This window comes from Rhinatrema bivittatum, chromosome 8 (assembly GCF_901001135.1).
Source record: "Rhinatrema bivittatum chromosome 8, aRhiBiv1.1, whole genome shotgun sequence".
Lineage (NCBI taxonomy): Eukaryota > Metazoa > Chordata > Amphibia > Gymnophiona > Rhinatrematidae > Rhinatrema > Rhinatrema bivittatum.
In genome coordinates, this window is record NC_042622.1 from 82,122,948 (window position 1) to 82,149,946 (window position 26,999).

Genomic DNA, 26,999 nt, shown 5'->3' on the forward strand with positions numbered 1-26,999 from the left:
TCTCTCAGACTCCTGGTCATCTGAAGAAGATCCTAGTGCGTTCTCAGAGACTCCTGTCATCTGAAGAAGGGACTGGCATGCTCTCAGAGACTCCTAGTTATCTGAAAAAGAGACTAGTATATTCTCAGAGATTCCCTATCATCTGAAGAAGGAGCTAGTGTGTTCTCAGAGAATCCTAGTGATCTGAAGAAGACATCATATTCCTATCAGAGACACCTGGTCATCTGAAAAAGGGAGAAAAATCAAGTAGAGAGGTGGTGAACTACACAAATAAATATGAAAACAACAGGAGTAGTACACAAAAAGATAAATATATAATAAAATATATGAATAAATACATATTTTAAAATGTGTGATAAAATATTACAAATTTAATATCAATAAAAGCATATTTAAAATAAATTAAAATCAAACATAAAATTAGCACAGTGATGGCTCCAATACACTTGAAACGGCCATGTTGCAACAAGATGTCTGCTTCAGGGGTGAATATATAATTGATCGTTCTTATTCCCTCCTAGCTAAAAGAAGAAGAGACTGACTACTGGACTATTAACAAACTTAAAAATCACAAACCTAATAATAGCTGTAAAAATTCCAAGGTACCCTAAGAGGCACCAGAATGGTAAAATGAATATTCTTCCTTACTTATTTGCAAACAGAAATCACAGCTCACAGTAGACAGTCTGCAGCACTGTGATTTTTAAGCTAATTTATTTATTCATATATTTTATTATCTATTTATCTTTTTGTATACCACTCTTGTTGTTTCATCTCAAAAAGGGACCTGTGTACTCTCAGAGATTCCTGGTCATCTGTAGAAGGGATTGGGATGCTCCCAGAGACTCCCTGTCATCTAAAATATGGGCTGACATGGTCTTAGAAACTCCTGATTATCTGACAAAGAGACTTCTGTTGAACTGAAGAAGTTACTGATGTGCTCTCACAGATTTCTGGTCATCTGAAGAAGAGATCAGAGTGCTCTCACTGACTCCCCATCATCTGATGAAGGACCAGTGTGCACTCACAAACTCCTGGTCATTTAAAGAAGGAATTGGTGTACTTTCAAAGACCCCTGGTCATTTGAAGAAGTAATCAGAGTGCTTTCAAAGAATCCTGGTCATCTGAAGAAGGAATCCATGTGTTCTCAAAGACTTCCTGTCATCTGAAGAAGAGATTGGTGTGCTCTCACAGATTCTGGGTCATCTGAAGAAGAGATCAGTATCCTCTCAGAGTCTCGTGGTTATCTGAAGAAGGGATCGGTGTGCTCTCAGAAACTCCTGGTTATATGAGGAAGGGATTGATGTGCTCTGAGATACTCCTGGTCATCTGAAGAAGAGATCACTATCCTCTCAGAGACTCCTGGTTACTGAAGAAGGGATCGGGGTGCTCTCAGAGACTCCCCATCATCTGAAGAGGGATCAGTATCCTTTCAGAGACTCCTGGTTATCTGAAGAAATGATCAGTGTGCTTTCAGAGACTCCTGGTCATCTGAAGAAGAGATCAGTATCCTCTCAGAGACTCCTGGTCATCTGAAGAAGAGACCAGTATCCTCTCAGAGACTCCTGGTTATCTGAAGAAGGGATCGGTGTGCTCTCAGAGACTCCCCGTCATCTGAAGAAGAGATTAGTGTGCTCTCACAGATTCTGGGTCATCTGAAGAAGAGATCAGTATCCTCTCAGAGACTCCTGGTTATCTGAAGAAGGAATTGGTGTGCTCTGAGAGACTCCTGGTCATCTAAAGAAGGGATTGCTGTGCTCTGAGAGACTCCTGGTCATCTGAAGAAGAGATCAGTATCCTCTCAGAGACTCCTGGTTATCTGAAGAAGGGATTGGCGTGCTCTCAGAGACTCCTGGTCATGTGAAGAAGTGATCAGTGTGCTCTCAGAGACTCCCATCATCTGAAGAGGGATCAGTATCCTTTCAGAGACTCCTGGTTATCTTAAGAAGTGATCAGTGTGCTTTCAGAGACTCCTGGTCATCTGAAGAAGAGATCAGTATCCTTTCAGAGAGTCCTGGTTATCTGAAGAAGTGATCAGTGTGCTTTCAGAGGCTCCTGGTCATCTGAAGAAGGGATCGTTTTGCTCTCAGAGACTCCCCGTCATCTGAAGAGGGATCAGTATCCTTTCAGAGACTCCTGGTTATCTGAAGAAGAGATCAGTATCCTCTCAGAGACTCCTGGTTATCTGAAGAAGAGATCACTATTCTCTCAGAGACTCCTGGTTATCTGAAGAAGTGATCAGTGTGATTTCAGAGACTCCTGGTTATCTGAAGAAGGGATCGGTGTGCTCTCAGAGACTCCTGGTCATCTGAAGAAGAGATCAGTATCCTCTCAGAGACTCCTGATTTTCTGAAGAAGTGATCAGTGTGCTCTCAGAGACTCCCGTCATCTGAAGAAGAGATCAGTATCCTCTCAGAGACTCCTGGTTATTTGAAGAAGAGATCACTATTCTCTCAGAGACTCCTGGTTATCTGAAGAAGTGATCGATGTGCTCTCAGAGACTCCCGTCATCTGAAGAAGGGATCAGTATCCTCTCAGAGACTCCTGGTTATCTGAAGAAGAGATCACTATTCTTTCAGAGACTCCTGGTTATCTGAAGAAGGGATCAGTGTGCTCTCAGAGACTCCTGGTTATCTGAAGAAGAGTTCAGTATCCTTTCGGAGACTCCTGTTTATCTGAAGAAAAGATCAGTATCCTCTCAGAGACTCCTGGTTATCTGAAGAAGGGATCAGTGTGCTCTCAGAGACTCCCCATCATCTGAAGAAAAGACCAGAGTGCACTTAGAAGGACAAATACTACATCTTAGGAGAGTTCTTATGTTTATTCACAGCCCACAGGGAATCCCATTTCCTCCTAAAAGGGGCAGGACATTGTCATCTCTTCCTTCTTGCACATGCTCTTTTCTACCTCTTGCTCCTTTCCTCTCACTAGTCTCTATTATTCTTTTCTCTGATTTAATTTTCTGCCTATTCATGTTTTTAAACTGACTATGCCTTATTTTAAACATTTTTTAAACTGACTATGCCTTATTTTACTGAAGGTCCCTTCTCTTGTATTTTATTTTTTATACCTTTCTCTCTCTGACAGTTTTCTTTTTTTTTTTTTTTCAGAAACATGATGGCAGAACTAGACCATATGGCCCATCCAGTCTGCCCATCCGCCCAACTTATTTAGCATTTTAATTCTCATCACTTCCTTAGAGATCCCCTGTATTTATCTCATGCTTTCTTGAATTCAGATACTGTTTTTGTCTCCACCACCTCCACTGGGAGGCCATTTCATGCATCCACTTCCCTCTCTGTAAAGAAATATTTCCTAAGATTACTCCTCAGTCTACCCCTTTTCACCCTCAGATGCCTTGATCTAGAGCCTCCTTTCCATTGAAAGAGGCTCACCTCCTGTGCATGGAACCTTTGAGATATTTAAATGTCTTTATCATATCTCCCCTATCTCGCCTTTCCTCTAGGATGTACATATTTAGATCTTTAAGTCTGTTCCTACATGCTTTGAACAAAGACCACTGACCATTTTAGTAGCCACCCTTGGGACCTATTCCTTTATATCCTTTTGAAGGTGCAGTCTCCAGAATTGTACACAGTATTCCAAGTGAGGTCTCACTGGGGACCTATACAGGGGCAATATTACCTCCCTTTTTCTGATGACTATTCCTCTCCCTATGCAGCTTTTACTGTCGCTTTAGCCACCTGTTCGGCCACCTTCAGATAACCTGTTCCCTCTTGATTTTGTTTTTTTCTCCTGGTTAGACTTTGCATAAACATCCTGAACATAACACAGGATGGTGCCATGCCCAGGAAGGTCTCCAGCGATGCTTCAGTCCTTCCTGTCGTGCCCTGTGCATTCTCTGTGTTTGGAGAAGTTATAGTCATTTACAGACATAATTTTATCTCCTCTTCCTTTACCCTTGTTTACCTAGAAGCTCTAGAAATCAGTCCCTGGGCTCTTTTCTGCCCTCTCCCTTCCCCCTTTTCTAGCTGCTCTTTCTTTCTCTCCTCTTTGAAATAAAAAAAGCTTCTCTTCTACAGCATGCATAGTATTTCTACCATCCATTGCATTGCTCTTGCTTCCCTTCCTTCCTCCTGTCTCTCACTCCCCTTCTCTCTCAGGGGGGATACAAGGTCATTGCGCAAATGATTAGTCAGAGCTCAGTTGCTGTAGCAACCAGCTCATGTAAGTGGGACAGGCCAGTACTGAGGACACCAGAGAGGGCGAGTGCTACTGCCAGCTCGCAGCCCTACCCAGCACCAGTCCCATGCTGCCTGCTTTACTTCTGCAGCATTCAGTTTCTAATAACTGATTTTTTTGTTCAGAATTTTTTTAGAGCAAAGTATTATGTTTCTTTTGTAAGAGAAATTTTATATTTTTCTGGACTTGATTCCTGCCTTTGCAGCTTTGTGTCCCAGTTTCTTTCTTCTCTTTTCCTGCCTTGTCTTTGTTTAAACTGTTCTGTTAGTCCTTGCCCTGATCCTGCACTAATGGACTCTGCTGGGTGGAAGCAGACGGCAGCTGGGTGTCTCCCTGTCTCAGTGCCACAGCTTTCCAGGCTCCTGATTTGATGCATTCCTAAAATTTCTCAAGTTTTGATCTTTTTCTTTAAATGTAACAAGTCGCTGCCAGGGTTTCTCATCCAATGAGTGGCTGAAAATGATTTAGACCAGAGAGTTTGTGCAGGAGTTAGATAAGATCTTTTTATATTTCTGAAAGGGCAGTCTGTGGGTTCTCATTCTGAGCAGGACTAGTTCCTTTTCTACATGTCTAGCTCCATAACATAGGCTGGGGTGGCCAACTCTGGTCCTCAGTAAGGCATAAACAGATCTGGTTTTCAGGATATCCACAATGTATATGGATGTAAATTTATCTCATGCATACTCATTGTGGATATCTTGAAAATCTGGCCTGTTTGTGGCTCTTGAGGACCAGAGTTGGTCACCTCTGACATACACCCTTCCACTAGGGCAGAGGTGCTCAAACCAGTCCTTTAGTCCCAACCCTCTCTCAGCATATGTATCCAAATATTTCTCATGCATATTCTTTAGGGATATCCTGAAAACCCGACTGGCTTGGGGGGGTCCTGAATTGCTTTTGGCATTCCCTCCCCTTCTGTTTTGGGCTTGCATGCTCACAGATTGATTCAACAGGGTGGGGCAGTGCCTCCCTTCAGATTGTCACTCAGGTCAGTCACCCTACTTGCCCATCCCTTGTGATGGCCCTGCCTTCCACCATTTGTAGCTGGGCACTTGAATAGCCACTATCACTGAATACATTAGAAGTGTTTCTTCACCACTATATTGACAGCCTTTCCCCGTGAGTATTGAATTTAATCTCTGATATTGACAAGTTGTAGCTGAAAAAATGTGCCACATGGAAAGAAACAAAACAAGAAAACCGAAGTTGGCATCAAATAAAGTTGATATATTGCTACTGCGGAGTTCTGGCTGCCATATTGGTCCTGGAAAAAGCTGAATTCTGTGCAGGATGGAAGATATTTTATTGGGTAAACATGAGAATAAGTCAAAAAAATATTTATATCTAGAATGTCAGGAAGGGTCACGTGCAGGTTGGATTGGATCTCTAGATATTAAGTGCTTCCTTCCTTCAGTCTTCCAGCCCCAAATTTAATTTAATTTATTATTTTTTTAATTTATATTCTGGTTTTCATGACTGGTCAGCCACTTCAAAGCGGATTACATTCAAGTACAGTAGGTATTTTCCTGTCACTAGAGGGCTTACAATCTAAGGGGTTCATTTATTATTTTTTTTATTTATTTATTTATTTATTTATTTATATTCTTTTATATACCGAAGAACGTTGGGAACATCTCATCGGTTCACAGTAAACAAAATGCAGCTAACGAGCTTTACAGAGAACAATGAACAATCATTAAACATAAACTTTATTCCCATAGACATAGCATAGGAGAAAAGCCTTTGTAAATCAGGCTGAGACAACAAGGTTGTCCAAGGTCACAGGGAGCATCTGCAGGATTGAACTCTGGCTATTCACAGCCTGTTGCTCTAACCACTGGGCCACTACTCCACGCTCCATGTGAAAAAGAGACCTATGATTTGGTCTTAAAAGCTCATGTACTATAACATCTATGTTATTTTTTATCTTGGTCTAGTGAAAGAAGGAGTGGCACTATATATAAAAACTAATATTAAAGCAACAGAACTGCAGGGCTTACAAGGTAAGGAGGAGGCACTGTGGGTTAATCTGGAAAGAGAAAAATGGAACATTCATTTATAGTGATGTGATATACAGAGTTACAGACCTCCATCACAGGCAGAAGAAATGGATAGAGATTTAATGGAGGATAGTAAAAAAAAAATTGCTATGCAAGATGAGGTGCTAGTGTTAGGTGATTTAAATCTACCAGATGTTTATTGGGACATCCTGGCTGTGGTATCATCTAGAAGCAGGGAGATCCTGGATATTCTGCAGGGAGAATTATTCCATCAATTGGTAACGGAACTCACACAGGAGGGGGCGATAGTGGATTTGGTGCTTCCTAGTGGTGACAGTGTTTCAGATATTGTAGTAGATGATCATCTGGGATCCAGTGATCACCAGATAGTTACAGGTCACCTGGATATCCAGGTGACCTGTAACTGTTGTGAATTAGGAGTGGGGGGGGGGGGGTTGTTTGCAAATTTCTCCTTTCTCTCAGTCACACACATGCTCTCTCTCCCACTTACATAGGCTCTCAATCACACAATTACACACATGCTCTCTCTCTCTTATATATACAGGCTCTTAATCATAAATAAACATGCTTTCACACATACAGGTTCTCAATCACACTTAGATTACATACTCTCAATCACACAAACAGGTTCTTAATCACACACATGCTGTCACACACACACACACACTCGCTCACACCCCACTGAACTAGGGGCAGCAACAGCCTCCTCCTCTTCCAGACTTCGCGGCCTTCAGAAAGGAGTCCCATGGGCCGTGGGGGCTAACATTGCTCCTCATTTTGCTCTGGGCTGGCGCTGCTGCTCTTCTTTTGGCCAGCATTGCTGCTCTTCTTCAGGCTGACTCTGCAGAGAATTTGCCTAACAGGGTTTTTCTTCCTGCGCTCATGGCCACCGCACTCCACTTCCTCTTCCGGGCCGTGGGGGCGGGAAGAAGAGACCATGCTGGTGCCACTGACTCCAGCTCTCCTGCTGCGTTCTGTCCGGGCTTATAGCCCAGGCGGAGGAAGAATTCCATTTCGCTGGAGCAGGAGGAGCAGCTGGGCTAGAAGGGGCCTGGGAAGTGAGGTGACACACCTGCATGTGCCTGGCGACACACTGGTGTCTCGGGGACGCTGAGGAAGGCGGTGTTTGGAAGCGGAGGCCGCCATTCATCCGAGAGATACCAATGTAGGCAAAAAGGAGGTGAGCAGCAAAGGTCGCAGCCATCTGCAACTGACGGGCACAACAGAGTGACTTCATCCTGTGCACAACATACAACACTATTTCTATTATAGAGATCAATACTCAAAAGCAATTTAGACAGATAACTGAAAAGTTATCCTTCTAAATGGCTAGCCGGCTAAATTTAAAGCCATATGCGGCTAAATTCTAGCCGCATAATGACTTATGCGGCTAGAATTTAGCCACATAAGTCGTGGGCATTTCAGGGGCAAGTGGGAAGCATTTCCGGATGAGCCAGAGTTAGTCAGATATACCTATTCGGCTAACTTGAAGATAGTGGGGATATTCAGTGGCATGGCTGCACCACTTAATATCCCCGTTAAATTAGCCAGATAGCTAACCTCAGATATGCCAGACTGCCACCTGCCTCTGACCACTGCCTGGATCCTAGATATGCCTGACCACCACTTGCCTATGACCATAGCTAACTTCGCCATCAGCAGAGATTCCACCTAAGTCCTGCTGGCCCTGGCACCCAAAGGCTCAACCCGAGAGGAACATGGGCTGGTATAGATTAAAGTTCTTTCTGGTCTCTGCTGCACCTGGTTCTGCTTGCTGACAGTGGGAACCTGCAGGTAACGTCAATCTTGCCATGGTCGAAGAGTCCAAAGACACAACAGTTTGCTAAGGCCATATTCTCGGCGGACTTTACTTCACTGCAGGACATCCCTGGCATAGCCCGCAGGCTACAAGATCAGTAAGGCGCCACAGAGGTCCTAGCTGCAGCATTGGACCAGCTTGTCACCCACCTGGACGTCCTTAAATACTCTTGCAGCACCACCTCCACCCATACCGGTACCCCTACCCCTACCAGCATCCAGAGGGCTGGTTCCTCGGCTACCTGCTCCACCCTGGAATGCCAGAGATCCCAAGCAGTGTCGGGGGTTCCTTAACCAGTACAAAATGCACTTCCAGTTACAGGTTCCACTATTCACCGATGACCAAGCAAAAACTACATACATCCTACTAGCCTGGGCTTCTCCCCTCTGGCAGCGAGTGGATCCCCTCTTGATCGACTTGCAACAGTTCATGGAACAGTTTTTCACCATCTTTGAGGATCCAGGTTGTGCAGCAGCAATGGCTTCCGGTCTGCTGTACCTCCATCAAGGCTTAAGAAACTTAGCTGAGTATGCGGTGGAATTTCGGACACTGGCCTCTGAGTTAAACTGGCAAGAGGACAGCTTGGTCACCATTTTCTTAGAAGGCCTCTCTGGGAAAATCAAGGATGAGCTCGCTGCCCAGGATCTTTCCACCTTGTTGAAGGCCTCATCGCCCTCACCAGCAAAATAGATCATCATTTGCAGCGAAGGGCTTTAGAGACCTGTCTGGCACAAAGAAATGTCTCATTGGCTCCCTGATTCCAGCACCCACTCTTGCCCCTGGCTGCCTTGCCCTTAACCTCTCCTCTTCTAGAAGAGCCAATGCAGTTGAGATGCTCCTGCTTTGCCCCAGAAGAGAGGCTCCGTCGCAGAGAGCAGGGCCTCTGCCTCTACTGTGCCACCTAAGGCCATCTCTTGGCCCAATGTCCTCAGAAATTGGGAAATGTAAATGTACTCTACCCTGGGAGTAGGGGCTGTCCTCAGCCGACACACTTAAGAAGGGGTACCACGTCCATGTTCCTTCTTTTCTAAGAAGTTCTCTCCAGCTGAATGCATTGGGGATCGAGAGCTCTTGGCAATTAAACTGACTCTCGAGGAATGGCGCCATCTTCTTGAGGGGGCTCAACACCATGCCACTATATACATGGAACTGGCAATTCTCTTCACCCTCCACATTTTTCACCTGCATGGATTGCCGAAGCACATTCTATTGGACAGAGCCGTTCAGTTCACTATACGGCACTGGCGCTCTCTCTGCAAAAAGTTTGGTATCATGTTTGACTATATAATGGCCTACCATCCGCCAAGCAATAGGCAAGCAATTCATACCAAAATGTACTCTTAAAACCTTCCTCTGCTCTTAGGTCAATAAACATCAGGACAACTGGGTTGCCCTCTTGCCTTGGGCCAAATTCTCCCATAATAATCACATCAGCCACCGGCTCCTCTCCTTTCCAACTATTTTACGGAAAGCAACCTCTGCCTCCTCTACCACTGCCCATGACCATCCCTTTACCAGTAGCTCAGCTCTCAGCCCAAGAATTGCATGAGCTGTGGGCACAGACCAATCAGTTGATTGAGAAAGCCGTCGCCTGGGCAAAGAGAACAGCAGATACTCATAGAAGACCAACTCACCAGTTCAAGATAGGTGAGAAGATTTGGCTACATACCTGCCACTTGCGCCTTTGACTTCTCTTGATGCATGTAGCACCACACTTCATTGGGCCTTTTTCTGTGCTGCACCAACTGGGCCCTGTCATGTAATCAGTTAAGGCTACTACCCATGTTAAAGATCCATAACGTGTTTCATGTTTCCTTGCTTAAGCCAGTGGTGCTTTCCTGGCCCTTCAGAATGCCGCCTGAATCCCAAGAGCTCACTGTAAATGGAGACGATATATATGAAGTCTAAGAAGTCCTGGATTCCCGCTAGAGGGGGAAAAAAGTTGAGTATGTAATCTCATGGAAGAACCATGGCCCAGAAGAAAACTCATGGGAACCATCTGCCAACATATTGGACATTAACCTTTTGAAAGACTTTCATCAACAATACTCCATGAAGCCCAGGACTTCAGGGAGGGGGCTTGAAAGAGGGTTACTATTACATTTGGTGGTCCATGGGCTGCCCTCACGAACCGCCACACTCACCTCCCTGGCAAAACACCATCAGCCAGCCACGCTGTTCCTCAGTGCCGACAGCACACATTGTGCCTCTTTCTAGGCAAGCGCACCACCATCTTCTTGCATTTAAAGGGACTGTGGCGGAAAAGTCCCTGTGTCCCCTAGAGATGACATCATCAAAACTGCCCTATGTAAGGGCAGCTGTCCAGAAGCAACTTGCCTCAGCAACAGGTCCAGCTGCTCATCAGTAGTGCATGTTGCTTCCCAGTGTTCCAGCTTGTTTTCAGTCTTCATTCAGCCTTTGTCCAACTTGACTTCAGTCTTTGTCCAGCTTGTCTCCAGTTTTCATTCCAGCCTGTGCCATCCTCCATTGCCCGCCTATTCCAGCCCTCACCTGCCCGTCCCAGCCTATCTACCCCTCTTCTTCTCCTTTGGATGGATAACTGGCTTTGACCACTGCCTGAACCTTGGATATGCCTATCCACCGCCTGCCTCTGATCACTGCCTGAACCTCAGCTATGCCTGACTGCCACCTGCCTCTGACCACTTCCTGGACCCTGGATATACCTGACCACACCTGCCTGCCTACAGCCCTAGCTAACTATGGACCTTCTCATCTGCCATCAGCAGAGACCTCATCTAAGTCTTGCTGGCCCCAGCATCCAAAGGCTCGACCTGGTGTAGGTGAAGGTCCTGACTAGTCTCTGCTTTGCCTGGGTCCACCTGCCAACAGTGAGAACCTGCAGGACTCCTCTGTGCAGGTAGCATCAATCTTGCCTCGGCCCAAGGGTCCACAGACACAACATGTACCTTCAAAAGGATATAAACCAGATGGAGTTGGTTCAGAGGGTGGCTACTAAGGGTCAATGATTTCCTTTAGGAAAGGTGATATAGGAGAGATATGATAGAAACATTTAAATACCTCCAAGAATTCAATGCACAAGAGGTGGGCTTCTTTCACTGGAAAGGAAGCTCTGAAATGGTCATTGGATGAGAGTGAAAGGTGGTAGACTTAGGAGTAATCTAAGGAAATATTTCTTTACAGAGAGGGTGGTGGATGTATGGAACAGCCTTTTAGTGGAGGTGCTAGAGACAAAGATAGTATCTAAATTAGAGAAAGCATGGGAATTTCTGAGGAAGTGGTAGGGATTATAGAGCTGAATAGTTGGTGTGGATGGGCAGACTAGATAGGGCATATGGTCTTCTGCCGTCATGTTTCTATGTTTCTAGGAGCTGATTATCTTCATGTTCTGAAGATATCTGGGCTTTGCTGAGAAGTTTCAGATACTTCTTGTTTGTATGGCAGTGTTTCATTTCAGGAAAACATATAACATTTTCCACAGTGCCAAAAACTTTATAAAGCATATCTATGTCAATATTTTTAAATCAAAGCCTGGCCTGCCTCACAAAATTCTTCAAAGGGCAGAGCATTTCAAATGCTAATTGGGACACTTTGCTGTCAAAACTGTTTTCAGAGACGTCATTTAAGAATTTTTGGCTCTTTCATAAAAATTTAGAGTCACTCTCATATTTCTTTGCCATAGCTTGTTTTAATTGCTTAGGTCTGGCATTCACAGCCAACCAAATACTTGTCTTGAATCTTTCTCTCAGGTTTTCTGTAGATTTCCATCATTAGCTCGTACACTAAGATGACACTAAATGTCTTGGCTTTTAAAGTTTCATTACAGTCCACAAATAATTTCAGAGAAAGAGATAGTGAAACTCAGCCAATTCACTAAAATGAAGGATTAGGTGGTGGAAGGTATTTTTGTATGTCTTCTCAGTCATCTCATTTGTTTGTTGTTTGCTTCAATGTATGAGAAATTGGGAGAGAAGTGAGAAGGGCAAGAGAAGAAAACAGCAGTCCATGCTTTTCAGCCAGAGAATTTTGGCTTTGGTGGTTGGGCTATATGAGAGAGGGTTACTACAAAGTTCATGGCATTATAATTTCTGTTTCACCTAGAAGCCTATACAAGTAGGAGGAAACTTCAGGGCCACAAAAGAAAATTTATTGCAAGTTCGTTGATGGAATATTCTGAGCTGGAAAATATTTCTCCCCATTTGAGTTCCCTTGCTTGTTTCTATGGTATTTGTGCGTTTGCTCGTCTGAGGGCTAACCCTGTGAACCGCTGCCCTCACCTTCGTGGTCAGGTCCTGGTTACAGCATGATATCCTCGTGGCAGAACACCGCTCCCTTCTGCATTAGGCCCCACTCCTCTTCACAGCAACATGCTGCCGACTCACTTTGCGGTTGGATGCCACCGACTCCCTGCCGCTGCACCTCCCCCTAGGTGTGCACACAGCCAACATTGCTGCATTTAAAGAGCCCGTGGCAGGAAAGGCCCTGTAGTGTGGCCTGATGACCTCACACAAGCTGGCCTAAAAAAGGCTCTTCAGAACTCCACTTCCTTCCCTCGGCAACAGGTTTCCTTACATGTTGCTTGCTCTAGTGTTCTTCGTCTTCATTTCCAGTGGTTCCTTGTCTTCATCTTCAGCTCCTGTGGTTCTTCTCTTCAGCTTCAGTTCCTCAGCTTCAGTTCTTCATCTTCAGTTCTTCAGTACGTCTTTTCCCACCTGTTCTTCTCCGTGCCATCCTGTCCTGCCTATCTGTCCCGCCTTTCCCTTCAATCAGATTTCTGGTATTGACATCAGCCTGATTCCTGGATATTCTTGATCACCCGCCTGCCACTGATCTTAGCCTGACTCCTGGATATTCTTGATCACCACCTGCCACTGACTTCAGCCTGGCCACTGAACATTCTTGATTGCTACCTGCCACTAATCTCTGCCCATCTTCGGAAATGTCTCACCTATGCCTGCTCCAACCTAGCTACCTTGACGGACCTCACCACCATCAGCAGAGGCCCCCATCTAAGACCTGCTGGCCCTGGCACCCAAAGTCTCAGCGCGAGGGTAACATGGGCTGGTAAAGGCGAAACTCCAGTTGGACCTCTGCCTCTTCCGGGTCTGCCTGCCAACAGAGGGGACCTGCAGGGCTCCTCCCTGCAGGTTGTGTCAACCCCACCTCGGCATAAGGGTCTATGAGCACAACAGGTGTGGTGTGTTCTTTTATGTTTGTGAAATTGTTTCCTTGTCTTTAGTTTCTGGCCTGTTCATTTATGAAGTAGTAACTTTTGATATAACATTTCTGCATAGGGATAACCTGCATGGAACATCAGTTACAACCCTACACAACTTGCTGGGCAAACTGGATGGACCAGTTGGGTCTTTATCTGCTGTCATTTCCTATGTCTTGCATTAGATGATGTATGCAGCGTTAACAGAAGAATATGAATATGATTTTTTATGCTGAATTTCTTTCCCAGATTGATAACTGTAGGGTCCTGTGATATGCACTTGCAGAGTTTATACCATCAAAACATATAGGTTTCATTGATTTTACCTCATTGTTAACATTCTTTTGTGAATTTGTTTTACACCAGTTTTACTTATAAGTTAGCTAGAAAAGTGGAATTTGAGGAGCAGAGAATATTTGGGTGATTCATTCATCAGTGGTAACAGCTGTAGCAAGTGTTCACTGGATATTTTATATGATGGTACAGTTTTCTAGGAGATGTGGTTAGTCATTTCCTTTTCTCTTTGAATGAGTCAATCAGTGTATTCAGGTACTTGTCTCTGTCTTTTGGGTTTGTGGCACTATGTGGCTTGACTGTGTAAGATGGAATTTGTATTTGTGAAGGACACAAATGAACTGTGGCTATAGCTTGGTGGTTTGTAAGCTTTCTCAATGCAGATGGTATAACTTTTTTTTTTACTCACTCTCAAGTCTGTTAATTAACTTTTGTTCTGGATTGTTCTATTTTGAATTTGATTGATGGATGTAATGGGTTAAAAGAGTTGTGAAACTGTTAAAAATCTGTTCCATCTCAGTACAAATCATAAAAATGTCACCAGTGTACTAGTTTGATGTGGTATGTATTCAGGAATTTGTATTCAATTTTGTCCTGAAAAATTGGGCATACTGTGGTTCTATCCTGGTGGCAGAGTTGTATTCAGGATGCTGCAATACCTTACTGACTAAATGGCCCTTAGGATACATTTAGTAAAAACTCCAATAATTGGCAGACAATCCCTAAGGACTTCTTCTTTTGAGCCTAGTCCAGATTGGTCAGCGCGACCGACAATAGATTTAAAAGCCACCTGGATGCACATGTAAATGCTGCTGTGCGCACATCTCAGAAATTCTCAGAAAGGGGCAAGGCACAGGCATGGTCTGGGCCGGGAATGGGCAGTACATGGGAGTTTCGGGACTTTAACCAGAAATTTGCACATAAATACTTACATGATCTGGTGCACACTGACGCCCCCTGCCCTGTAACTTTACTTCTGCTATGGATGGCATGTAAATACAAAAAAATAAGCTATTTCGGAGTGGTTTAAATGGACTGGGGTAAGTGAGGGGTGTACAGGCTATCAAACCAAGGGGGGTTGGAGGACCTGTCTGTTAACTGAGCAAACTGGTAATGAACTGCTAAAACTGGCTAATGAATTGGCGTGTGTCCCTTTTAAAATCCCCCAACTTACATGGTAGAAGTGGGATTTGCATGCACAGGTGAGCGCACACTTAAAATTAGGCACCCTTGTGCGCGTGACCAGGCTATTTAAACCATACGAGCATATATGAGCGTATGTTATAAAATAGCCGTATCCTTGGAGCACGTGCCAACGAATGCACGCTCATGTGCGCTGCTTTGAAAGTTACCTTCTTAGGCCTGGATTTATCAAAATGCACTAAATATCGCATGCGATAGGAAAAGGGGTATGTTTTATGGTAATAGGCTGTTTATCAAAAGTGCACTATCTTAGCGCTTCGCATAGGTATTAGAGCATAAGTGCCAGAATTGTATTTCCTACCTACAACCACTGGAGAGAGAGAGAGAGAATGGATCAAGTTAGGCTGAGAGAACATTGCACAAATCTCATCTTTGGGTGAGTTTCCTCACTCCAAAGTTCATCAAATCTATACAAGAGTGCACTGTTCTGTTCGTACAACACACTCTGAATGTCAAAGTGGCCCTAACCCCTACACTAATACCTAAACCTTACCTCGAGTAGCTAGGTGGGTCTCATATAGATGTATAAATACCTACCTAATATGAGGGCCTTATAGCTAGGTGCTCTCTCTCTCTCTCTCTCTCTCTCTCTCTCTGTTGTGGGTAGGAAATACAACAATTCTGGCACTTATTGCAAAGTGCAAAAAAGTTATTGCAGTTTGCACTAATACCTATGCAAAGCGTTAAGATAGTGCACTTTGCGATAAACAGTCTATTTCCATAAAACATACCCCTTTTCCTATCGCATGTGATATTTAGTGCATTTTCATAAATCCAGGCCTAAGCCAGATAAGGCTGAAAATTGGCACTTACCTGGTTAAGTTTGCCAAATAACTGCCCAAGAATGCCCTCAATCCTGTCTCTCACTTATTTGACTGTTTAGCTGGATAGTAAGCTAGCTACTCAGCATGGCTGAATATTCATACAGTGCTGCCTAGCAGCCTAAGCCTGAACTTAACTGGTTAAGTAGCACTGAATATCAGCTTCATTGTACCTGAAAATATATTAGAAACCACCTTAAGGTAAAATTGGAAAGACGGTCTAGAAATACAACATTATTAGAATAGCTCCTTTTCCACTGGAGACTGTCATTTGGGGTGTAAGTCAAGGTGATTGGCAGTTCGTAGCAGAGATGCCTCTATGTATCCTGCCTGTGGAGAATCATCATTGTAATTTTTGTTGAGATTTTCTGTTCTACTTATTTGCTTCTTTGCAGATTATTTTATTCATGTCCATGAAGTGAAACATAGTGTAACTATGGATTGGTGATGGTACTCTGCATTATATTCTTTTTAAGCTCTTGTGTTATTATTTTGGCAGAGGGAGTTTGTGTTATTTTTTGCATACCTGGACATAATACTTTTAAAACCTGGATTTCATCCTCCTCTGTCCTGGGTTAGGTACAGCTCTTTTTCTGGCTTCATTCTACATCATCATTTGTCTACCTGGATCTCTGTATCCTGAAGACTGATGCTGAAGAACTTATTTCAGGAATCTTTCATCTTCCTTTCTTTCTCTGTCACGCTTTAGAATATTTAATTTTCTCATTCACAGAATACAAATTTGGTTCTTTTTTTATATTTTTATCTCTAATCCTATCTTGTCTATTACATCTTTTAACTGATCTTAAAAATATCATTTCTGCTAACACCATTAAAGGTGAATTTTAAAAGCCCTACGTGTGCCAAATCCGGGAGATACGCGCGTGACTGTGATGAGTGCACACCACACAGATTATAAGAGGCCTGCAGTCACACGCGTAACTCCCGGTATGCGGATAAAAAAAGTTAGGCAAAAAAGGGGTGGGTCTGGGCGGGGCATGACAAACAGGCGCACATTTGTGCACACGCGTCAGTTTGAAAGTTATCGTCCCTTTTTGTGCAGAACCCAGGTTTCAGATCCATAGAAAGTGTTGGTGCTGCCACGATATTATACAATTTAAGTTGTGTTTCTCCTCTACTTTCCCCCTGTAATGTTCTATGGATGGTACCACAGATTGAGTGGAATAAATGTAATTTATTTGTTATATCATTGTCCTAACTAAAAATAATATCACAATCAAGGTAATTAAAATGCAAAACTTGTTCAAGAATGTAGTTTTCAATTACAGTCTTAATTATAACAGGCCATTTTCCTGGAAACATAGGGGCGGATTTTCAGAGCCCTGCTCGCGTAAATCCGCCCAAAACCGGGCGGATTTACGCGAGCAGGGCCCTGCGCACCGGGAAGCCTATTTTACATAGGCCTCCCGGCGCGCGCAGAGCCCCGGGACTCGCGTAAGTCCCGGGGTTCTCCGAGGGGGGCGTGTCGGGGGCGTGTCGGGGGCGGGTCCGGTCGTCGCGGCGTTTCGGGGGCGTGTCGGCAGCGTTTTGGGGGCGGGTACGGGGGCGCGGCTACGACCCCGGGCGGTACGGGGGCGTGGCCGCGCCCTCCGTACCCGCCCCCAGGTCGCGGCCCGGCGCGCAGGAGGCCCGCTGGCGCGCGGGGATTTACGCCTCCCTCTGGGAGGCGTAAATCCCCCGACAAAGGTAAGGGGGGGGGGTTTAGACAGGGCCGGGCGGGTGGGTTAGGTAGGGGAAGGGAGGGGAAGGTGAGGGGAGGGCAAAGGAAAGTTCCCTCCGAGGCCGCTCCGATTTCGGAGCGGCCTTGGAGGGAACGGGGGTAGGCTGCGCGGCTTGGCGCGCGCCGGCTATACAAAATCCATAGCCTTGCGCGCGCCGATCCAGGTTTTTAGCAGATACGCGCAGCTCCGCGCGTATCTACTAAAATCCAGCGTACTTTTGTTTGCGCCTGGAGCGCAAACAAAAGTAGGCTATTTGCGCGCCTTTTAAAATCCGCCCCATATTGTTTTGTTTTTCTTTAAAGATATATAAGAATTATCATTCTTACAAATGATGTAATTAATAAATTGATATCTGAAGTTCACTTTCACTTTTAGGCAATATAACTTAGTGATAAGCAAAAAGTATTATATATATAAATCTATTGCCTTTCAATGGAATTATTTTAGCTTTTAGAAGAATAGTGAAATGGCACACCACATCCCAATCTCTAAAAAATGATCAAAATGTCCCATACTGATGTTATTTTTCTGACCAAATGAAATTCAAGAATTTTCAAATGAAAAGAAAGAAGGATGCCATCCTCTGTGCAGCAGATAGACCTAAGCCTGGGATCAACAAGTTTGATCTGAAGTTGCAGTTTGATCCTGTTGACTTTCTGTGTGGCTATGACAATAGTGAAGTGCAGTTACAGCCTCTCGGTACCTATTGAAGCTGAAGGTGCTGACTTTACAAGAACTGAATGGCTGTAAATGTTAGGGTTTCAGCATTAATTATATGTGGTCCAGGGCCTAAACTGATCCTTTGCCACTTATTCTATCACTTATTTAGTTCAAATTTTGTCACTTAACCTCTACTTATGGTTAGGTCATAATTTTTGCTATTACAGAAAGAATATGGTCAGGTTCTTAGCTACCTGTTTAAGTAAATGTGTGAAAGTAAACCTCTAGAGGGAGTGTGCTCTGTGTCAATATAGGCTTGTGGTCATAATGGAAGAATGCTCTTTTTCCCTGCAGTAAAACTTGAGGGATTGCATCTGGGTGTCAGCAAGAATTTCTGGTGGGTCTGCTGATTTATTTAGTCCACCAAGGCCATACCACTATGAAAGTAAGCGTATCATCTCTAGACTCCTAGGTAGTACCCAATAGTACCTAGGGATCCTATAGGCCACAACTACCTTGTGTGAATTTCTAAGGAATTTGCTGAGATGTACTGCTAAGAAGAACTCTTTGAAAGGATATGAATACTGATAAAATGTGCTTGAAGAGTGACTAAGACATTTAGAATGTTTGAAAACAAGATTAAGATCATGATGCTATGCAAAAAGAAGAGGAATTGTAAACATATATTTATTTTTGCTATTCTGTTTTTCTCAGCTGTGAAATCCTGTGATCCATCCTTTTGGTGATTTTTTATTATTGTGCATTGACTGCTGGTAAACCCTGGACAATAAAAGTTATACTTTTTTGTATTATAATCCAGCAAATAAAACTTTGATTTCCCAAATCCCAAGGTTGTGGAATCAAGTTGTGAGATTGCATCTTAACAGAGTGAAGATTGAAGGATTTTTGCTTGGGGATAGCAGTTTTGAAGGGTAATGTGTGTGTGTGTTAGCCCCTTAGTGCTGTGGCATAGCTGATTCAGCCTTCAGGATGAACCCTGAGGCCTAAACCAACAGCTGGCAAATGCACCCTGTAATGGGACAGTCTGGAGCTTCACCTTTACCAGCTGCCTCCCCCATAGTTTAAGCCCTTGGATTCTGGCAGCTTGCAGGACTTAGGCGGATCCCTAGGACAGATGTGATAACTAGAGACACACTAGGGTCAGGGCAGGCAGCAGACTAACAGAGTCAGAGACAGGCCAAGGTTGGGACAGGCAGCTAGGAAGAATAGTCTGGTCCAGGCAAGAGGTCAAATTCATGCAGCAAGCAAATATGGTCATATCCAGGCAAGGGGTCAGATCTAGTCAGCAGGCAAATATGGTCAGATCAAGGTGAGTCTAAGGGAGGTTGAGGGGAATGGCCGCTAATGGTGTCTCGGAACAAAAGGAACGCCATCTACATCAGTAGTGTCCCCACCGTGCAGGGACCGGCATCAGTTGTGCTCCTGATGGCAGCATACAAGCTGCGGAGAAGTTGTCAGCGTCCTGGGGTGAGTGCTGTGGCTCCCGGAGCCCTCCCATGAGCTACTGATCCTAACAGCAGTCAGATAATCATAGAGGGCGAAAAGAGTATTGGCTGTTTTCCGTTGTCCCGCATGACAAAATACAGTCTTTGGCTCTGGGCCAGCTCCAGTCCACCATCTTCCTGATGGCATTTTTTATTTTGAACTCATAGAGGCTGGTGCCAGGATCATAAAACCCAGCATCAGACCCTCTTTATTTTATGTGCTCCGAGAACATCCATCCTCAACTCCAAGAGTCTTAGTAATGTGGAAAAGGACTTTGAGGTAGCCTCAAGAGCACTGAATTACACGTCGTGTGATATCTTGAAAACCTTGCATCATTAATTTGTTTGGGTTTCTTCAGAAAATACTTTTTTCTTTATTGGGCATATAATTCACATCCTATAAAATTTAGCTTTAAATAAACTTGAGTTTTCATTTAGATGTATCTTTGTCTGGTTAAAAAGTTTTCTGAATCCAAGTGAATGAAAGATTTCTATTTGTTTTTTAAAATATGTTGTTTGTATTTAAGGCAAATGAATTCTTAATTTTTTATGAAACATGCCCAAATGGACAGTATCTAAGGTTGAAGGCATGGCAATTGGCATCACTGCTCTCATGCTTCAAACTCATGCTGATTCAATGATTTTTTTTTTGTGTGTGTGAAACTATTTCTGAGAACCATCATGAGATTTTTAAAAAATATTTTTACTGGGTTCTAGCACTTATTAGAAATTCAAATGTTCCATTTAACAAAATCAGAGCTACAAATAAGGAAGTCCAAAAACTTTTGCAGTTGTAACTCAAAATCAGGATCAGTATGTTCAGGAAATAAGATTACAGTTAGCCAACACAGTACATTATAAAAAACTCACCTTTGGAGGTGAGCAGATACACCATCTTCAAGCACACATCCCTTGTTTGTTATTGTACATTATGTTAATTTTAAATTAATAAAACTGATTTGAAACATAAAAACCTCAATATGGGTCTATTTAATGGGTAGTATAAAAGTTGAGGTTGATAAGAGAGTCATTAGTGGCTTCCTTTTTAAAATGGAAGCTCAGTTGTTGATGATTATAAGTTTGAGAATCTCTATATTGTACACAGTTCTGAAGATTCATAACGATTTAAGAAAACACCAGGCAGACTGAGTGTCTACCTTGGGCTCAGTATTAGAACCATTATTCCAGTTTGCAGATTGTATTTTAAACATATGCTAAGGGTTTTGAATAATATAGATAATATAATAATATGATCCTGATATTTAAAAAAAGCCAAGCTCCTAAATTTAGGCCTCTAAAATAGGTCCCTAAGGTAGGCACCTATTTTCTGCTGAACGTATGTGCCTACGTTTTCAGCTGAAAATTCACATAAATTTAGGATCATAACTAGGCCTGATTTTAGCTCCTAAATTAGATGCTTAGTTCTGAAAATCACTGCTAAGCTCCTAACTTTAAAGGTCATTCATCAAAATGTGTTAAGGCCCTAAATCATGCGATAAGGCCCTAAAGCATGCGATAAATATTGCAATGCATGTTAGTATGCAAATTTTACATTTAGTATGCAAGTGGGAGGAGTTGGGGAAGAGTTGATGGAAATGAGGGTCTGCTAGCGCAGAGTAACGCACACTTACGCGGGATGTAACGTCAGAAATAACTTTACCTTTTTTCTGTGTGTTATACCCATGTTTGCCTTGCGTTACCAGGGAAAATGTTTTTATCGTATGGGGGGGTGGTGCAGAGATAGAGAGAGGATTGTACAAATAAACTCCTCTTCTTGGTACCTTTCATTGATTCAAATGATAGAAATTCATCAGCCATATCAAATTTGCAGTTAACTCCTCTGGCTGTGATGTGAAACCACCCCCCAAACCCACTCCACCCCTTCAAACCCACCCCGAGTTGAAAGTATCCCCTCTTATAGCATGTCACTTTTCCCACCCTAACTCCACCCCTCATAGCCACCCAGTTTTTAGGATCCTAAATTAAGGAGCCTAATGAAAAACTAGGAGCCTAAATTTAGAGTCTCAGCCCTAGTAAATTTTCGAAAAGACTAATTTAGGGAGCTAACTCAAAAAGTTAGGAGCCTAAACTCTTTGAATAATGCTCACCCCCATTTTTATCTACTGTAAGAAGATAATTTTAGGCAGCTTGCCTAGATCCCTGGAAGACTATGTAGCGGGAAGAGAGCTATGGATCATTACAGACCCCAAATATATATATATATATATATATATATAATTTAAGTACAAGGATCGTAAAGGCATGACACTATCAATGTCTTTGTTTCCCTTTCATTCCTGAGACTCCGTGGCACCAATAAACTAATAATGAGTTAAGATAACCTCAAAAGAAATCTGGTGTCTCTTAACAACAGTTTTGGTAAGAAATAAGGGTAGGTAAGATCAGTGACTGTTACTGAAATAACTTCCTAACTAGCTGGTTATAAATCTTTTGTTAAAGTGCAAACAGAACACCTAACTTGCAGACACGGGACTAAAGTCAGAGAGAATAAGATATATAAAGCTGTGTGCAACAGTGAGTCATTGAATGAGCCATGAACAAGAAAACGAATAGCTTCTATATGTGGAGTTCCCGGCATCATAAAGTCCTTCATTCTTGAGAATACAGAATTCCATAGCAGGGAGGACCTATGAGGAGCATATTCTTTGTATAATACCTTTTCTTTATTCTTATCTCTGTGATTGTAATCATATTTACTTGATTAATCTATGTAATGCCTTCTGTGTTGTGTGCTTGTACTGATATTCATTATGATATTGTTGCTCTTTACTGATTTCATATATATATTTACAGTAATGGAAAAGGAAATATCAATCTACGTGCCGTTTCCCAATTAAGCTAGTTTTTAATTTTTAATTTTTAATTTTCTGTTTTTTTGTTTTTTTATTTTTTATTTTTTATGTGTATCTAGCCGCATCAGCAAGCCTGACGGCGTGCTTTCTTGTGGTATTTCAAACGAAAGCCGCCCGGACTTCTAATCATTTGCGGCAGTCCTTGAAAATCTTTTGTTGTGTATTGTACCACTGTAACTTTTCATTAAATCCTCGATGATTTTACAAATATGCAGTATTCTAATGCAACAGAGCTCGATCCTCGTCGAGCGTGTTTTGACAAAGTCAGATGTTACTTCAATATTAGCTCACTTCAATATTAGCTCAACAACCGGCCGAAGTTTCGCAGCTTGTGCTGCTTCATCAGGAGCTTGGAATATAACATTCTTTGTCAAAAGGCATTTGTCTCTTCAAACAGGACGACTTCGTCTCATGACATCTTTGAATAACATCATTCAAAGATGTCATGAGACGAAGTCGTCCTGTTTGAAGAGACAAATGCCTTTTGACAAAGAATGTTATATTCCAAGCTCCTGATGAAGCAGCACAAGCTGCGAAACTTCGGCCGGTTGTTGAGCTAATATTGAAGTGAGCTAATATTGAAGTAACATCTGACTTTGTCAAAACACGCTCGACGAGGATCGAGCTCTGTTGCATTAGAATACTGCATATTTGTAAAATCATCGAGGATTTAATGAAAAGTTACAGTGGTACAATACACAACAAAAGATTTTCAAGGACTGCCGCAAATGATTAGAAGTCCGGGCGGCTTTCGTTTGAAATACCACAAGAAAGCACGCCGTCAGGCTTGCTGATGCGGCTAGATACACATAAAAAATAAAAAATAAAAAAACAAAAAAACAGAAAATTAAAAATTAAAAATTAAAAACCAGCTTAATTGGGAAACGGCACGTAGATTGATATTTCCTTTTCCATTACTGATTTTGTTTTTTGTTGGAAATTACTTGTGTTCTTTTTTTGAGTCATATATATATTTACAACATTTAGTAAACTAAGTTTTGTCTTACCAGATTGTGTGTATATGATGTAATATATAACCACTCAGCCTACTTTTCACATTTGGCATCACAAACAGAATATTATATGTTATATGTTATGTCATTGTAACACTTTATTGGAGATGGGATTAATGGTTGTTTGCTTTCTAGTGTGTTAGATATATTAAGAAAGTGACAAAAAGAATGTGTGTCCTTTTTGCTGTTAATACTGGAATCATATGGAAGTCTAGCACTACTCCCGGTGACTAGGTTTTTGATAGCATGCCTGGCTGGAATAGTTACGAACACTTCAATGTTCCAGCACAATTACTGAGCCAAATAGAGACTGCAGATTTAAGGGACCTTATAGCACTGAGACAAAATTCTGAATTGATTTCTGAGATTGTTAACTGTCTTTTCCAGCGAAGATTGGTAAATGTCAGGAACTGTTTGGAATCAGGTCTTATGCTTTTGTCTGTTTGCCATTACAGTTTTGACTATTATCATAGGGGTAGATTTCAAAGGCTACGCACGTAACCCAAGAAAATCTGACCCTGCGTGCGTCAAGCCTATTTTGCATAGGCTCGGCGGTGCACGCAAGCCCCGAGACGTGCGTATGTCCCAGGGCTTTCGAAAATGGGCGGATCATGGGCGGGGCCGGGGCATGGTGGCGGGCCGGGGGCGGGGCTGGGGGCAGTTCCAAGTCCTCCGGCACAGCAGTCGTGCCGGAGGTTCACGTGCTGGCAGCCGGCCGGCGCACATAACTCCATCAAATAAGGTAGGGGGGATTTAGGTAGGGCCGGGGGGTGGGTTAGTTAGGGGAAGGAAGGGAAAGGTGGGGGGGATCAAAAACAAAGTTCCCTCCAAGGCTGCTCTGATTTCGGAGCGGCCTTGGAAGGAACGGGGAAATCCATCAGAGTTCCCCTTGGGCTCGGTGTGTGCAAGGTGCACAAGTATGCACTCCCTTGCGCGTGTCGACCCTGGATTTTATAACATACGCGCGGCTGCGCGCGCATGTTATAAAATTGGATGTAGATTTGTGTGCGCCGAGTTGCGTGCACAAATCTATGCCCGCACATAAGTTTTAAAATCTGGCCCATAGTGAAGAACTATCTGCCCAATACCCAGAGCAAGGAATGGCTCCAGATCCAGGAATCACAGCCCAGTCTCAATTTACTCTTGTAGTAGACACACACAATTGTGTAGGGATTCAGAACTGGGTCATGGGGGGACATGGGGGCTACTCTATTGGGGATATTAACAATTCTGTTGCTGTAGAAGCAATTACTAGTGTTAAAGTTTTAGAATTTGAAAGGACACAGGGTGTTAAGGGGTTAATGTCAGAGAGAAAGGGGGAGATGCAAGAAAGTATTTCTCATATTTCCTCCAAGTATTTCTCATAATTCCTCCAAGCCTTCCCTTAACTTTCAAAACCATCCATTTTCTACCAGACAGGACTCCGCTTACCTGACTAGGCGCCCCACCTAGTTAGGCTTGATATTTTGCCTCTGTTTCTTTGTTTCATTATTTAGTTTATTCAGTTTTGCTGTCCTTTGTCTCCGGCTAACTTAGCCCCCAAGTTACTACCTCCTTGTTAAATGTAACTTTCACCTCTTGTTAAATGGTTGATTAAGTTCTACCACTTGTTACATGTATACCGATTTGATTTGAATTTATTCATGAAGGTCAGTATAGAAAAGTGTTAAATAAAATAAATAATAAATAAATAAATATGCAAATACAAATGAAGAAGAAAACTCATTTAAATGAATTGATTTTTCAGTTTAAAAGTTATGAACAGACTGACGGGGAATTAAAGATTGGAGAAATGAGATTTTTGCAGAAAATGAATTAAATTTAGTAGATTGTTTAAGAAGGTTTAGTTTCATTTGCAGTGAAGTAAAATCTGTAACTTCACAACCTGACAGCAGGAGAATATATACCTCTCATAATGGCTAGCATTGAATTTGTACACAAAATAATAAAGTCTGGTTTCTTTAAACACTAGGTAAATACATACTTGCATGTGAGTTAGATAAGGAAGGTGAATGGTTCTGATCTGTAAATAGAGAGAGAGAGAGAGCAGCTGTCTCGTCTATTTTCCCTGAATATAATACATGTTTTGTTTTTACTTTGTTTTTCATTTCTGCATTAGGCAGATATGCAATGTAGTTTTTATGTCTGATAGTGAAGATCCTGCTACAAGGGGAGACAAGATTAAAAGAAAATTCTTCTGGTCCTGAATTAACAGACCAGAATGCCTGTCTTGTGACTAAATGTGTTCATAAGTTTTTTATTTTTTATCCCTATTATATGTAATGAAATATTATAGACATTATTTATTTATTGAAAGACATGTATCGCAGAATGAGTTGAAACATGAAGTTAGGTCTCTGAGTGCCTTGATCTTTGAACAAAGCAGATGTTTGTAGCTGTTTATACGGAGATCGGATATAAGAGATAAGATAAGCTTCCTTCTTATCTTATTGCTTTTTGCTTCAGAAATTATATAGAAAGATTTCTTCCTATCATATAGTTTCTTTTACTTAATTTGAATTTTTGTTTATTTTATAGCAGGTATTAATTCATACACATGCATCTGACTTAATGATGGGAATGCAAAGGTTTTGCTTTACTGACACACTTCGAGAATAGTACATGTCGTTTGTCAATGATGCTATGACCAGGTGGAGCGAAAACCATCACATTCTTTGCAACAGAAAGACCCCTTCAACCTTTCATTTTATGGACTCAAGTGCTTAGAATTTATGAATGCATAAGTTCTGTCTTTATGGGGGAGTTTTGTCCCATGGGAAATGGTCTTATTTAGATACTGTTTATCTTTGTTTATGAAACAATATATTTTTGTTTGAAATGTAATAACTGATTATCATGATGAAATCTTGTTATGATATATTTAGTTAATACATAGTTATATACATACTTCCAGATGCCATTATTTTGTTTCCTATATAGAGGATAAAGACTGAATTGATGCAGTTTTATTAGTCCTTAATTGCTATTCTCCTTGTTCCTGGTATATGCTACCTGCATGTCCATCCAACATTCAGATAGTAATTTCTTTCTTTTTAGAAAGAACTAGAATAGATTTTTGAAACAGGGGCTTGTTTTGGTTTTCACCTCTTATACCACTGGTGGGTGGGGGAGTATGTGCTACACCTGGGTTTAACTTTTCCAAATACCTAAAAATAATGATTAGCAAGCTGTGCACTGCCAATGGGAGATGTTGATGAACAAGGAGCAGAGACCAAATTTCATTGCAGGGTGGAGAGACACCCAAATAACTGCACTGCACATGTAGAGATTTTGTTACACAGGCTACGCTGAGTGCAGTAAACCTGACTTTGAATACACAATGAAAGGTGGCCTATGTATTCTGAAGGTGGGTGGCCTCAAAAGTAAGAACAGGCTAACTATGTGTACAACTACCTGAATGGAGATCACAACGAATGACAGAAGATACTGAGACCAAGCTGCAGACGCTTCTGGTAGATTGGAAGTACATTTTGCTAAGGTTTTTTTTAACTGGCTAGATTTCTGGGTCAGTTAAACTCCAGATGTGCTTGAGCTTAGATGGGGTTTAGGTAATGATTGATGACGATCATGTGATCTAGACTAATAGACTTTGCTTTTCCTCTTTAGTGAAGGTGCTTTGTATATTGCAGT

General features: G+C 42.4%; 1 long non-coding RNA gene across 1 annotated transcript in view; it reads left to right on the plus strand.

Moving 5' to 3' along the window:
* LOC115097779 overlaps positions 1-26,253 on the plus strand; it is a 66,923-nt gene extending 40,670 nt beyond the window's left edge. The window contains exon 4 of the long non-coding RNA XR_003858330.1: positions 25,887-26,253. This is a non-coding gene — a long non-coding RNA (uncharacterized LOC115097779). The remainder of the gene's footprint in view (positions 1-25,886) is intronic.
* The last annotated feature ends 746 nt before the right edge of the window (positions 26,254-26,999 follow it).